Source organism: Sphaeramia orbicularis, chromosome 22 (assembly GCF_902148855.1).
Source record: "Sphaeramia orbicularis chromosome 22, fSphaOr1.1, whole genome shotgun sequence".
Lineage (NCBI taxonomy): Eukaryota > Metazoa > Chordata > Actinopteri > Kurtiformes > Apogonidae > Sphaeramia > Sphaeramia orbicularis.
In genome coordinates, this window is record NC_043978.1 from 5,003,159 (window position 1) to 5,017,668 (window position 14,510).

A 14,510-nucleotide genomic window follows, 5' to 3' on the forward strand; every position below is an offset into this window, starting at 1 on the left:
TTTTCACCCTCAATTTTTTTGGGGGAATATGAGTCAAAATATACTGCCTGCATGGAGAATTAAGGTTGCAGGATTTGTTTTGGTCTCTATATTGAGTTGTTTACTGTTATAAATAAATTCTAAAATGAAAAAGATGAAAAATGAAGAGGAGTGAATTTAACTGACGGGACGATGATCGTGAATTTTTGCACCAGGAACATTTCTGATCTTGACTCAAATATAATCATTGAAAAATTACAGTTTTAGCTTGTGTAACAGCCCTCAAACACCTACAAACTGCAAACACAATTCAGTAAATACAAGAGATCATATCTTTGAGTTCTTTGAGCTTTTATATTTTTACAGCTCAGTTGGAAATCAAATAAAAGAATCTTGGCATATACAGCAAAAGTTCACTTACAGTCACTTTGTGCTTTTGGCAGTGAGATGCTCAAACACATTATTAATGTCACTGCTGAGTCATCTGGCCTTACTGATAGTTATTTATGCAGTGAATACACAAGAGGATTGTACTGTTGCTTACTTCTGCATGCTTCTACTTCTTCTGTGTGAGCATACGATAAACTGTGTGTGTGTGAGTGTGTGTGTATATACACAGTACATACACAGTATATACACAGTATATAAATAAATAATAAATAAATATTAGGCCTGTAATGGCACACAAAATTTTTGTTTCGGTACGTTTTCGGTTTTGAAAGCTACGGTATGTTTTTTTTTTTTTTTTCAGTTCGGTACAGGAAGAAAGAAAACCCCTCAAAATGTCTTTAATGTATTTAAGAATTTTTGACCATTTTTCCCCCAATTTTCGGAGACAATAGAATATAGAAAAACAGGAATAATATAATTCTGCTGCTATAAATAAAATAGAAAATACAAATAAATAAAATATTACTAAATGTATTTTAAACATTTCCCAGAAAGGTAGTTTTGAACAAACAACAAAAATCAAATCACAGTTCTGTCAGGTCACATTCTACATAAAAATAACAACAAAAAATTCCACATGAAGTGCAACATTAACAAGAGAGCAAACTAATATTCTGTTTAAACAAACTGTAGAGCAACATTGACAAAATTAACCAAATTATTTATTTTAGGACAGAGAACAAACAGTTTAGGACACTTTGTGTATTTATGTGTGTGTGTGTGTGTGTTGCAGGATGTGATTTGTCAAAAACCCAGAGGGTTTTTTTTTTTTTGCGGGGAGGGGGGGGTCCGTAGCCTACGTTGGCATGAAACGAAAGTGAAACTTTACATACTTATACTTAATAGGTTCTGTTCTTGGACAGAGCTAGTGTAAGTGTTTGAGAACTACCGGACATAGGTGGTTGTCTTTCACCTCAACCTGAACTGATCCCAAGCGTGACTGTAATGATGGTGGAGGGTCTTCAATCTCTTCCCTCCAGGTTCACATCATATTTGGTGTTTGTTTTTTTTTTTTAACCTTGTGGCAGCTGCTATTTCGTATTTTGGGTCAATGTGTGCTCCTTCAATATGTCTGTGTGGAACTTGCGCGGATTTAAAGTTCTGCGTCGACCGACATCTTTAGTTACTTTTTCTTTTTCTCAACATACTGTGCCATTTTGGTACGGCTGTGTACCGAACTGAACAGGTGTGTACTGAAACAGTTCGGTATGTGTACCGTTACAGGCCTAATACATACATACATACATACATACATACATATATATATATATACACATATATACATATATATATATATATACATATATATATACACACACACACACACACACATATATATATATATATATATATATATATATATATATATATATATATATATATATATATACACACACACACACACACACACACACACACACAGACAAGTGCATTGGCCAGTGGGGAACCACAGGCCATATTAATACCGATATGTAGGGACTAAAGTTAGTAAATGCGTTGTTCCTGTTTTTAACTTCGTTTCCCATCATGCAACATGGTCCTGCACTTCCCCTTAACTGTAATAGACAATACAACGTGATTGTATGGCTACTGTATTCCAAAATTACTAATATCTCCCAAAATATTGGCCCTATCAGCTTGGCGAGATATTTAAAGTGGAGATGAGACTATTCCTCAACGGCAGGTACCAAACAGACCAATTAAAAATGTCTAAATTTCTCAGAACGCCGCAGTCACACACACACACACACACACACACACACACACACACACACACACACGTGTGTGGTGTGTACATTATATGACTTTGTGCCACTGTGCATAAAAAGTGCCTGAAGCCTTCAAAGTAGGGGAGACCGGGGACAGTTGTAACACGGGTCAGTTGTAACACTTGCAATGAACTCTATGCACAGCCCCCCTACTTCCTGAACTTCAGGTGAGTTCCTTATTTCCTGTCTTTCATGATTGGACACACTGATTAATCCAGGTGTGTCTGCTACTTCTTGTTGTGACTACTGATTAATTAGGCACACCTGGATTAATCAGTGTGTCCAATCATGAAAGACAGGAAATAAAGGACCCACCTGAAGTTCAGGAAGTAGTGGGGCTGTGCACAGAGTCCATTGCTCCAATCAGGAACAAGTTAGGACTCACCTAATTCACTCTACACATGCTCATTTAGTCCTTAGTCCACATGGGAAGTTGTAGTGCCATGAGGCAGACACATCAAAATTTGTGAGGGAAAACATACATTTGTGGTAAGAAAGTAATTTTTTTTTGCTCAAATTACTTTTGTGATTACATAGCTTTCTTTGTAGTTGGACTCAGTAAAGGTATGTCATGTTGATTATGTGTCTGTTTAGCTATCTTTCATTCAGGTTATTTGTGGTAATGTTTTAGCTTCCAGCTGTAAGGCAAGCTAACTCATCACTAACGCACTCAGGGACAGTTGTACCAAACTTGCTTGGGGTAGACTGTAACACTTTCTAAAATGTTAAAACCTACTCCAAGCTAAAATTCAATTGTTTTACAAGGATTTCATGACCATGGGAACCCTGCAATTTTTTTTTTTTTTTTTTTAGTTTTAACATGCTTAGGTCTTGGAAGAGAAAGACTGACGGGGGTGCTTCTGGACATCCACTGATGTAAAGGTCCGCAGAAAGTCAGTCAGATCTGTGGCAAAATTGTATGCCATGTCACTCTATATAGATTCTGCAAAGGGAGGAAGAAGTTAGAAGATCAAGCGAACTTCCACGAGTAGGCTACAACTCTGCAACAGAGGTGTTCATTGGTGAACAAGAAAAGATTTTGACAGAGTATCTGAAAGGTGCTGTTAATATAAACTATGGACTGTGTCCCTGAGAGATAAGTACATAAGAACTGAGGGTAAGTCAGACTGAATTTATAAAAATTATACTGGTGGCAATATATAAAATATATATTGAATAAGGATTTTTTTTTTTTTTTTTTTTTTTTTTTTTACATTTTTTATATGTTTAACATTACAGGTAAGAGAACTTGCATATCAGCTTGCAGAAAAATATGGCTGCAAACATCCAAAGTCGTGGAATGATACTTCAGCTGCTGGTCCAGATTGGTTTTCCGGCTATATGAAACAAAACCCAGCTCTTTCCATTAGTCAGTCAATATCTTAAGTCATTGTCATGGTCCTGATTTTATAATGTTACATTTTACCCCAAGGTATGTTACACCTGACCTGGACTATGGGGTCAATTGTAACATTTCACTCTGTGTATTTGAGATTAAGTCATTCATTTTCTATTCGTGTTGCACAGACATTTTCTAGGTCATTTATTAGCAGACACTTGAAGCTAATTTACATAGCAGTTTGAAGACATTGGGTTAAAAGACACCAAAGTTAGAGACAGAAATGTCAAAAATGTTACAGCTGTCCCCGGTCTCCCCAACACTGCTGTTCAGTCACTCCATTTCATGTGTAGTATTTTTTTTTTTTTTTTTTTACAAAGACTAAAATCTCTCTGCTGCTCTGTTACTATTATTGTTTTTGTAATGATGTATTGTTTGTACACACCTTGCACAAACCTGCAGGGAGCCCCACACACACAAGTATTACACAGCACTGAGGTACAAGAACGGGTCATTTACCAGCACCGGAAAGGCACATGAGCATAAGCAAAACCTGAATGTGTTTACAAAGGTGGATCTGAAGAGGGGCAGTTTAGAAGAATGGTCATTTCTGACTTTGCATCACTACCTGACATGATGGAGCAAGATTTCAGCACAGAGGAGGTTCATGCGGGGGATGGATTTCCAGGAGCAAGGAGATGCAGTGCGCTCCCTCCGCTATTTTCCTGTGGACACTGGGGTGACCACAGGACCCACCTTATATACTGTGGCCCAGATCAGGAGCCTGGAGAATGTTTTCAACTTGTGTCTGAGTGACGAGATGGTCCAGATGACTGTGGACTATACCAGCCTTCAGGGAAAACACTCTGTCCGGGACCGGATTGATACCGACCCTGCGCGCATATTTGGGCCTCCTCCTGCCAGCGGGGGTGTACAACCCCCACAACCAGGCAAACAGACATATCAGTCTGTGTTTTGCTCCACCCCCTAAAGCAATTCTAACTCATCAACGCCATGATCCGTTTTTGATGGCCAGCTATCTGGCACAGTGGCGGCACAGCGTGGACAAGCCAGCAGCCTTCAGACCGGTGTGGACAGGTGGACACGGTGACTCCCCCCAATTTTCAACCTCAGCCATGACACCTGGGTGGATGAACAGCTGGTTCCTCACTGGGGCCACTGCTTATTCCTCTGATTAACCCGAAGGGTGTGTGTCCGGGTGTGCCGCTTCGGTGTGTGAAGTGTGGAAGGAACGTGCTCGTCCTGGGTACCAAACACCGCGACCTGGTGGTGAACAGTGGTCCACACCAGAGCTGTTTAACAAAATTAATAATCAAAGGAATACTCAAGGCAAAAAAATTATTCGAGGATTTTTTGTATTCGAATTACTCGAGTACTTGTTGCAGCTCTAAACAGGACACTAAGAAAGTTCATTGAGAACTCAATGATGCTATGAAAGACAGCTCTGGAGGCCAACTCAAAGCCAGTTGCACAAGTGAGCATCATATGCGGCATATATCAAGGGGATGCTCTGTGTTGTATAAAGTACTGGAAAGCCATACTTGAATAGAAGTACAGGTACCCTACCAAAAGATTACTTTGGTAGAAGCTCAAATCACCAACTGAAATGCTACTCAAGTTAAAGTCTTTAAGCATCTAGTGTTTAATGTACTTAAGTATATCAAATAATCTACAATCAAATGTACTCAAGTAATGGAAGCCAAAGTACATCTAAAAGGTAACAACCAAAGGTAATCAGAATATTGAATATTATAAAGCTTATCCAGGATTTTTAAACATGGTAAAGTAAAAGATGCCTACATCACACACTTCAAAAATAAGGTTTCACAAACCTAATCAGGAGTAGGCTACTGCTAGTATTTAGGAATTTAGAAAACTACTAAGTTTATGTGACACCTTACTACATGGAGCCTACAGTACACTTCATTATCAACAGATTGCCTACAGGTTGAGTGTAGACTGGTGTTTGCACTTGCGCTTAGGCCCAATGACAAATCAGCTTCTTGACTTTGTTACAGTCACTGGTAACGTCAGCAGGGAAAACACCAAATTTCCTTTAATTAATTTTTTGTAACGAGCAACAACACTATGCATCAAAATATAGGACAGTAGAAGTATGCAATTGGCTTGGGAAATTTAGTGAAGTAAAAGTGAAAGTAAACAGAGTAAAAAATACTCAGTAATAGGGCTGGGTAAAAAAATCAATTTAATCGATCTTAGATCAATCTCATTTTAATTTTGCGTAATCGATTAATAGTGGATGAGATCGATTTTTCAGAGCAGGACCGGGAGTACGCGGAACCGCGGGCGGCGCCGTCTTGCGAACACCTGGGGAAAACTTAGTCTCGCTCGCGATGGCTCTGATGTGGAAAAGACATGGAGGAAGGGTGGGGAAAACTCGGAGGTCCTCCCAGCTCAAACACGAACCTGCAGTGTGAAGGAACTGGCCGCCTGGCGAGTTGCGGAAGCCGGTCATTCTTGGAATAATAACTTGGATCCACACTGTCACCTATGGCTGAGTATGGAGTTAGAGGAATAGGAAAGCCACAATGTCTGACCGCTACGCTACACCCCCACTCCAGACCAACATTCACGGAGCGCGTGCACCCCCTAGACCTGCTCCGCTCTGACCAGCAATCATGGAGCCCCCCCCCCCGCCCCCCGAGTATAGAAGCCACTAGCCATAAAACAGAATAAAGATGATGAAGAAGTCCGTGCTGACCCACTGTACAAACATGGGAATGTTTCTGTCCTGTTCATTATTTCAGAGCACATTCAGCAATTTCCTGCCGAAATGTCTGATTTATTTCCTTTCTAATATCAATATTGATCCCAGAATTGATGTTTTGCATGACTGCGGTACTCAAATAATCAGGTTACAACTCAAAATTGTACTTTGGTATCACTAAATTGCTCTGAATCAATCAGTTAATACTGAATCGAATCGAATTGTGATTAATCGATTCAGAACCTTATGAATCGAAATCGAATCAATTATGGAAATTGGCCATGATACCCAGCCCTACTCAGTAAAGTACAAATTCTCCCAAAACACACTTGAGTACTGTAGTGAAATATTATTACTTTGTCACTATACAACACTGGTGGGCAGTGAGAGCAAAGGAATGCTGTAATGATGTATTTCTTTGACACTGATTTGGATTAGCATGATGTGGACCTACAAAACACCAAAAGTGGCTGCAGCTGCATCTGAAATGCATTGCAGTGCTCCATTGTGCACTGAATTTCTATTATTCCTGTTGTATATGTGAGGGGTCAAATAATAGAGTGTAATACAGTGTAATTCCACACAACAGGCGATGATGCTTCTGCACCACTGATGGACCACAGGAAAATGAAGGTGCTATTTTCTGCATGGGCCACTTGAACAGACATGAAAGCCGAAAAAGGTGCCGCTTTTCTCTTCTGCTGTGAAATGTCCACCAGGCTCTACAGCGAATCTGGACTGCAATTGTAACAATTTTCTTTTTTTAAAGTCTAAGCAGGTTGGAGATTTGTTACAAAATAAGGGTCTTTTTTTAACTGAAAGCATCATGATGAATTGAACTGTATTGATTGTTTTCTGCATCTGTAATCTACTTACATCCCCCAGGTCACAACCGACCCACTGGGACACAAGGGTTAGGTTTGGGTTATATAACACAAGTGTAAACCAATAGTCATTTGGTGAGCTGCTTTTCGATGGTACCACCTTGACTTGTTTCAATCCAGCACATGTTTTTTTGGTGTTTCCATTGTGTCTCTCAGCTACTAATTCTAATATTGCCTTTGCCAAAGTTCGAAGAGAGCCAAAGCAATGTTAAACGATGTAAAACAGTGCCGATCACAAAACAGTCAGTCCACCACAGTTGTTACATTAGTATGTGTGCCATTACCAAGTCCAGCAAGTGTGAAATACCAAGAACTGCTGTAAAAGTCAACTACATTCTTGCCTAAAACAAGACTTTGTTGATGTTTCAAACTGGAAAATATAATGTACACTTTGTTGCCTCACTCTTAGTTGCATTTGCAGGAGAAATGACATAATAGTTTATGCTGCATAGCAATGGCAATGAGCTAAGCAGAGATGATACTATCAATGTGCTGATGCCAAAACTGAGCCAAGTTGAGTCAAGAGTGGAGGCGAGCTGACCTAATACTATCAGCAACGTAATATCTCTACTAGTGCTGGGCAGCAATTAAAATTTTTAATCGCAATTAATTGCGTGGATTTCTGCAATTAATCGCAATTTATCACATAGTTATATTGGGGGGGTTGCCGGCATCAACAGTGTATATTTCCTTTCAGTGATATTTCAGACTTGAAGTACTCTGGTGATAAAAATAATTCCACATTGCAGTGCTTCCAAACAACTGTGTCCTTCTCACCCCCACCATCAGAAGACAATTAAAATGAAAATGTCCATGTAAAAGTCTGGTACTTTTGTCCATGTTTATGTCCCCACCAGTTTACTTCCACTTGTGAGGGATTGACAGGAGTCTTAAGCCCACTAATAAGTACTAATACTAATAAGACCAAGAATATGAGAGGTTCAGTTGTTCAAAGCATGCAAAGGGGGCCCTCTAGTGGTCGGAATAAGTTGCACTAACGTGTGTTTTGACCTTTCGGCGTTTCCGTAGTCAGTTCAGACATAAGAAGACACGTTTCTTTCACTCTGTTTGTATGGCCCCAAAAACGTTTGCCTGTGAGTATTTTATGTTCAGTTGTTATAAGAATGAATAATATCAAATATCTCTGATGTGAACCTTTGTTGCTGGATAAAAAGACGTTGTAAATCTTAAATTAATCTGTAAATGCTAATCGTTAGCCTGTCTATGGATTTCCCCCTTCAAGTTAGCATCGAGCTAATCGCATTGTAAATAGGTAAAGGTTAGTTCAAAGGCAGGCATATTATACCTAAACACAACCAATTAATTTACATAAACTTGACATGAGCCTGCATAAAGAATTAGCAACCCACCTCTGACTGCTAGCATAAACGAATAAGCTTAAACATGTTAATAACACACTGTAATAAACACATCTAAAATAACATCATAAACATGTTTCTAACAATGACATGTTTGCATGTGAAATTATTTAGCAAACAACAGAATGATTGATACATACAGGCGTTGCTTCTGCAGGAGTTAAACAAAGTTTGATTCAGCATTACTCGGACAGTTCACCGGTTTTCTCCTCTCAGCTACACCGGCACCGGCGTTTGGTTCTGAAGCGCGTGTGGAGCGCCAAAATAAAAGCATGAGTTTCAAAATAAGAGTCCGTATGTATAAATGAACTAAGACTTGTTTGAAAGGCAGAACGGCATTAACGGGAGATAAAAAAATTGTTATTTAATGAATGTGTTAACGCTGTAATAACGCGTTAACTTGCCCTGCCCTAATCTCTACACATTATAAACTTTCCGTGTGCATGTTCACACTGTTATTAGCTATGGAAGCAAGTCTGTGTCATCAGAGATTGAAAGGTTGTATTTTGCAGTAATTTAGGTTGAAAGGTTGTATTTTGCAATGTTTTTTTTTTTGCTAAATGGTTGTATTTTTACACATAGAGTTTCATATTCTGAATTCAATTATTCAAAAAAAATTTTTTTTAAATTTAATATTCTTAATTACAATGTGTTTCAAATTCAGTCTAAAAAAATTCAACCTAAAAAAATTCGATATAACATCTTGACCAGGCAAAACCAATGGGGTACAGAGCCCTCCAACTTGTCTTGAACGAAGCCCACAGTGTCAGAAAACACTGGGTCTCCTCCTCCGTCCACTGCTGCTTGTTTTTTTGCCGTCTATTACTCTTTCTCTAAAAACTAAATTAAACTAAAAAAAAAAAAAAAAACAACTGCTGGCTGTAGTTTTTAAAATGCCGGTTCACAGCGGAGAGACAGCGAGTGCATATTGAGGCACTGACACCGCTGGTGGCTCACTTCCGGTACCACGGCACCGGCACCATGGCACCGGCACCATGGCACCGAGCTATGAACCGGCATTCGGTTCGAAAAAAATATAAAGAGAGCTGGATAAGACTGGACCTGGAGCAGCTTCTAAACAAACTAAAGAAGTTAAAGATGGACTACAGGGACCAGAAAAGACGCAGCGGACGGCCAGAAAAAACCCACATTTGGAGCTGCTGGACTGGATTTTAGGGGACCAGTGAACCAGACTACAGGTGCACTGAACTGGGACACAGCACACACGGACAGGAGGCTTTCGATTGTGGGCGAGTCTGTAGTTCAAACAGCGGTAGACGATACTGGTAAGTTTTGTTTCTAAAACACATGGTTAATGGCTCACAAAAAGTCGACTTTAGAGATGAAAGTGAAGTACAAACGTTAGGGATGTTAAAGCACTAGCTACGGGTATGCTAACAACACGCTAATAGTAACATTTCCGTGTTGTCTCCAACGCTGTTTGTCGGTGGTTTCATAAAAGTCAGAACTGAACCCAGTAGTTAACTGAACCCAGTTCCAGTAGACAGGGTTATTGTCCACACTGGGGAGAACAGGTCCCATTAAACCATGGTTTCTTGTTGTGTTCTTTTCAGTTGTTGTCCATGGACGAGGAGGCAGATTCACAGCAACAGCACCTGGATTTTTCTTCCCTTTTGTCAAGTTTTTAAAGCATTTTGTATTTGAGCCTAGTTATTTTTGACTTCAGTGTGAATAAACCCATTTGAAATGCATAAAGTTCGTTTTGTCGGTGTTTTCTTATGCCTCACATAAACTTGAATAACAATACCACTCTGCAGACCTCACTAATTATCTGTTTACAGACTATTCTTCCATTGTGTTTCTATGTATGTCCAATACCAGTACCAGACCCCGTCTTGCTGTTCCCCATCATGAAGAAGCAGGGCAACCGGGAATAGGTCCAAGAATGTGCACGGCGACACGAAACAAGAGCATGATTTTTCACAGGAGTCCCGTCCTGTGCTGCTAAGTGAGCATCACGTGATCTTAAGCGCGGCGTATGATTGGGTGAAAGTTAGATCGAGTGGCTCCGTACTCCATTGGTTTTGCCTGGTCAAGATGTTATATTGAATTTTTTTAGGCTGAATTTTTTTAGATTGAATTTGAAACACATTGTAATTAAGAATATTGAATTAAAAAAAATTTTTTTTGAATAACTGAATTCAGAATATGAAACTCTATGTGTAAAAATACAACCATTCAAAAAAAAAAAAAAAACATTGCAAAATACAACCTTTCAACCTAAATTATTGCAAAATACAACCTTTCAATCTCTGATGACACAGATTTGCTTCCATATTAGCCCCCTATCCAACCTGAATTGATGCGTCACATTCCCCACACTGAGGTTAGGGTTAGGGTAACGGATAGGATTAGGGTTAGGGTTATGTGAACCGGAGATCTTGGCATACATTGACATGTGATCAAATAGCGCTGAATAACATGCAAAAGGTTGAAAATGTGTGCATATAGCACGCCAAATGCCATAAGAACTGGCATGACTTTCAATGCCATTTCATGAGCTCAGTCTCTCATCAGTGGAAAAGGGACCATCATCTGGTCTCTGAGTTTAATATGTACATCAAACACAACTTTAACTACATCAGTTGAAACATGGCTCAAATGCAACAATAAGACAGATGAGAACGAAGAATGAATGAATGAATGAATGAATGAATGTTTATTTCAGTTAAATACAAAATACAAAACATTTACATATTAAAAAAAACAACAACAAAACAAAACACATACATATTAAAAAACAAGCAAACATAAAATTAACACATTTTGTAACTGAAAAAGGCAGAAGCTGAAGCCGGAGGCTTATTTCTGCTTCTCCTATTCACATCCTTAATTCACGTCTATACCCGTAGTTGCAGCAGGTAAATACTTAAACACAAATTATACTACATTCAGTGTTATAAATCATTTTGTAATCATATTACTTTCATAGCCCTTCAGAATTTGACAAATTAAAGTCTTTTTGAAACTCAACAGTGAGCTACACAATTTCACTTCATCCTTCAGTTCGTTCCATAGCTTGACACCAACAACTGAAACACTGTGATATTTAACGTTTGTTCTTACTTTACCTTTTTCAAACACAAACATCTCTCTTAAATTATAATGTCCTTCTCTTAACTTAAAAATTTTCTGAATACAAAAAGGAAGGTTTTTACTTTTAACGCGAAACATAAATTCCATTGTTTTTAAATATACAATATCAAAAAATTTTAGTAAACCAGATTCTACAAAAAGTGGATTACTTGATTGGAGATAACCAGCTTTGTTTATGACTCTAATAGCTTTTTTTTGGAGTTTAATTATCGGGTCTAAATTAGTTTTATACACATTGCCCCATATTTCCACACAGTATGACATATATGGCATTACAAGTGAACAGTACAACATATGCAAACATTTTTTGCTTAACAAGACGCGAGTTTTATAAAGAATCACAACAGCCTTGGACATTTTGCGTTTGATATATTCTATTTGTGGTTTCCAACAGAGTTTATGGTTAATAATCACTCCCAAAAATTTTGTTTCATACACCCTTTCAATTTCAATTTCATTAATTTTCAGTTTTATATCATAATTTCCCCTAGCACCACCAAAAACCATAAATTTTGTTTTATCTTCATTAAGTGATAACTTATTTACATCAAACCATTTTTTTTAACTTGATCAATTCCTTTTCCACAGTTTCTAATATTTGTTTCATATTTGCTCCCGAATAAAGCAAATTAGTATCATCTGCAAATATTGTAAATTTTAACTCACTAGATGCCATAAAAATATCATTTAAATAAAGTATAAATAACTTGGGTCCCAGAACTGAACCTTGTGGGACCCCACATGTTACTTTTCTAAGTTGTGAATTTGTATTTCCAATTGATACATACTGAGACCTATTTTGTAAATAACTTTTTAACCAGTTTTGTACCACGCCTCTCATACCATACATTTCACATTTCTGGAGTAATATTGAGTGATCAATTGTGTCAAATGCCTTCCTTAAATCAATAAAAACACCCACAGTATGTTGTTTCTGATCCACCGCTGTTGCTATATTTTCTGCAAATTTCATTACTGCTAAAGATGTTGATCGGTTTTTCCTAAATCCCTACTGATGATCATTTAATATCCTATATTTATCTATGTAGTCATCTAACCTCTTTACAAATAGTTTCTCAAGAATTTCAGAAAATTGTGGTAACAGTGACACCGGTCTATAATTTGACACCATGTGCTTATCACCATTTTTATAAATTGGAATCACTTTAGCTATTTTCATGTTTTCTGGAAAAGTGCCTGTTTGAAATGATTTGTTACATACATAAGTGAATGGTAGTAGAATACTGTTTATCACTTGTTTTATGAGTGACATATCAATGGAATTTCTATCAGTAGATTTTTTATTTTTAAACTTCCTGACCACTTCCAACACTTCACTTTCACAAACTCCACCAAGAAACATTGAATTATTGTTTTCAATAGCAAAATCAAAGTTTTTATCATCCTTTTCCCACTGGGTAATATCTTTTGCCAAATTTGGACCAACATTAACAAAAAAGTCATTAAATATGTTCACGATGTCCTCTATATTTTCCACCACAGTGTCACTGGTTTTAACAACATATGTAGAAAAATCCTTTTTATTACTTTTTTTAATCATATCATTTAACACTCTCCAAGTGCCTTTAATATCATTTTTATGTTTTTCTAACAACTGATCATAATAAGCTTTTTTATGTGTTCTTATGATTGTTGTCAGTGTGTTTTTGTATCTTTTATATTTATTCTCTTTTTCTTTCGTTCTGTGCTTCACAAATTCCCTATAGAGCCTGTTTTTCTTCTTACAAGCCCTTTCCAATCCCTTAGTTAACCATGGTTTCTTATTCTTTTTAAAAAATTTTTTGAAAAGAGTGGATGCTAAAAGGTTAAACATTCAAAAAGTCAAAAGAAAATGCTCCTGAGCTGCTGTGAGCTAACATATAAATTATTAAAAAGTGGTCTATGCAGGAATCAATGTGAAGAAAGAATGTGTCTGTGGGGAAGATTTATCTTTATAAATGACTTGCATAAACCAACAGGCCTCCAGCGCTCATATGCAGAGCGTTTTGGTTTATTGACCAGCTCTACATTACCCCGTAACTTGGACTAAATACTAACCTAGAAATGTCAAGAAAATTAAGATTAATGATGTTGGGAAATAAAATGTTACAAATGGATTTTCACATGGAGTGTGTTTTGTGTCCCCCCCCCCTTCTCCCACGAGAGCTTGTATTTTTTGTGCTTCAGGCTGTTCATTTACATTTACATTCAGATCCTCATACCCACCTTCTCTCTCACTATTAAGCACCATTCTTCACAGATCAGTCGATTCACCGCTCACTGATTTCACCACTACATCCACCCAGGCCCTGACTGGCTAATCGGGAGGACCGGGACAATTCCCGGTGGGCCGGTATAATATTTTGGCCACGAGGGCCAGAGTTCACTTTAAATATATATTTAATATTTTATTTACTTATTGGGGGAGGGGGTTCAGTCATAACACTGGGTTGATCACATAATCTGCTACCGCTGTTCCTGGACCGCCACCCACTCTACTAGCAAGCTGTTTTTTTTTCTGCAGACGCACCTTGACATAATATGTCCTTGCATACGGTTAGTAGCTCTATACTGTAGCTGTGGAGCATATACGATCTGTGCTCTGTAGGCTGTGGATGGTCAGCTGTGTTTGCTGTTTGAAACATAGATAATAGAAAGAGCAAGGGTGGCGCGCAGAAGGCAAGAATTAAAAAGAGGAAAGCTCTTGAAGCAAATGCAGCCAAATGTGCCAAAATCTGCAACTTTTTCACAAAAACGACCTCCGGTTGGAAACAACTAATGAGGACGATGAACCGGGTAAACCACCTTTCAAGCTAGTTAATTATTGAGTCAATGAATTGTGTG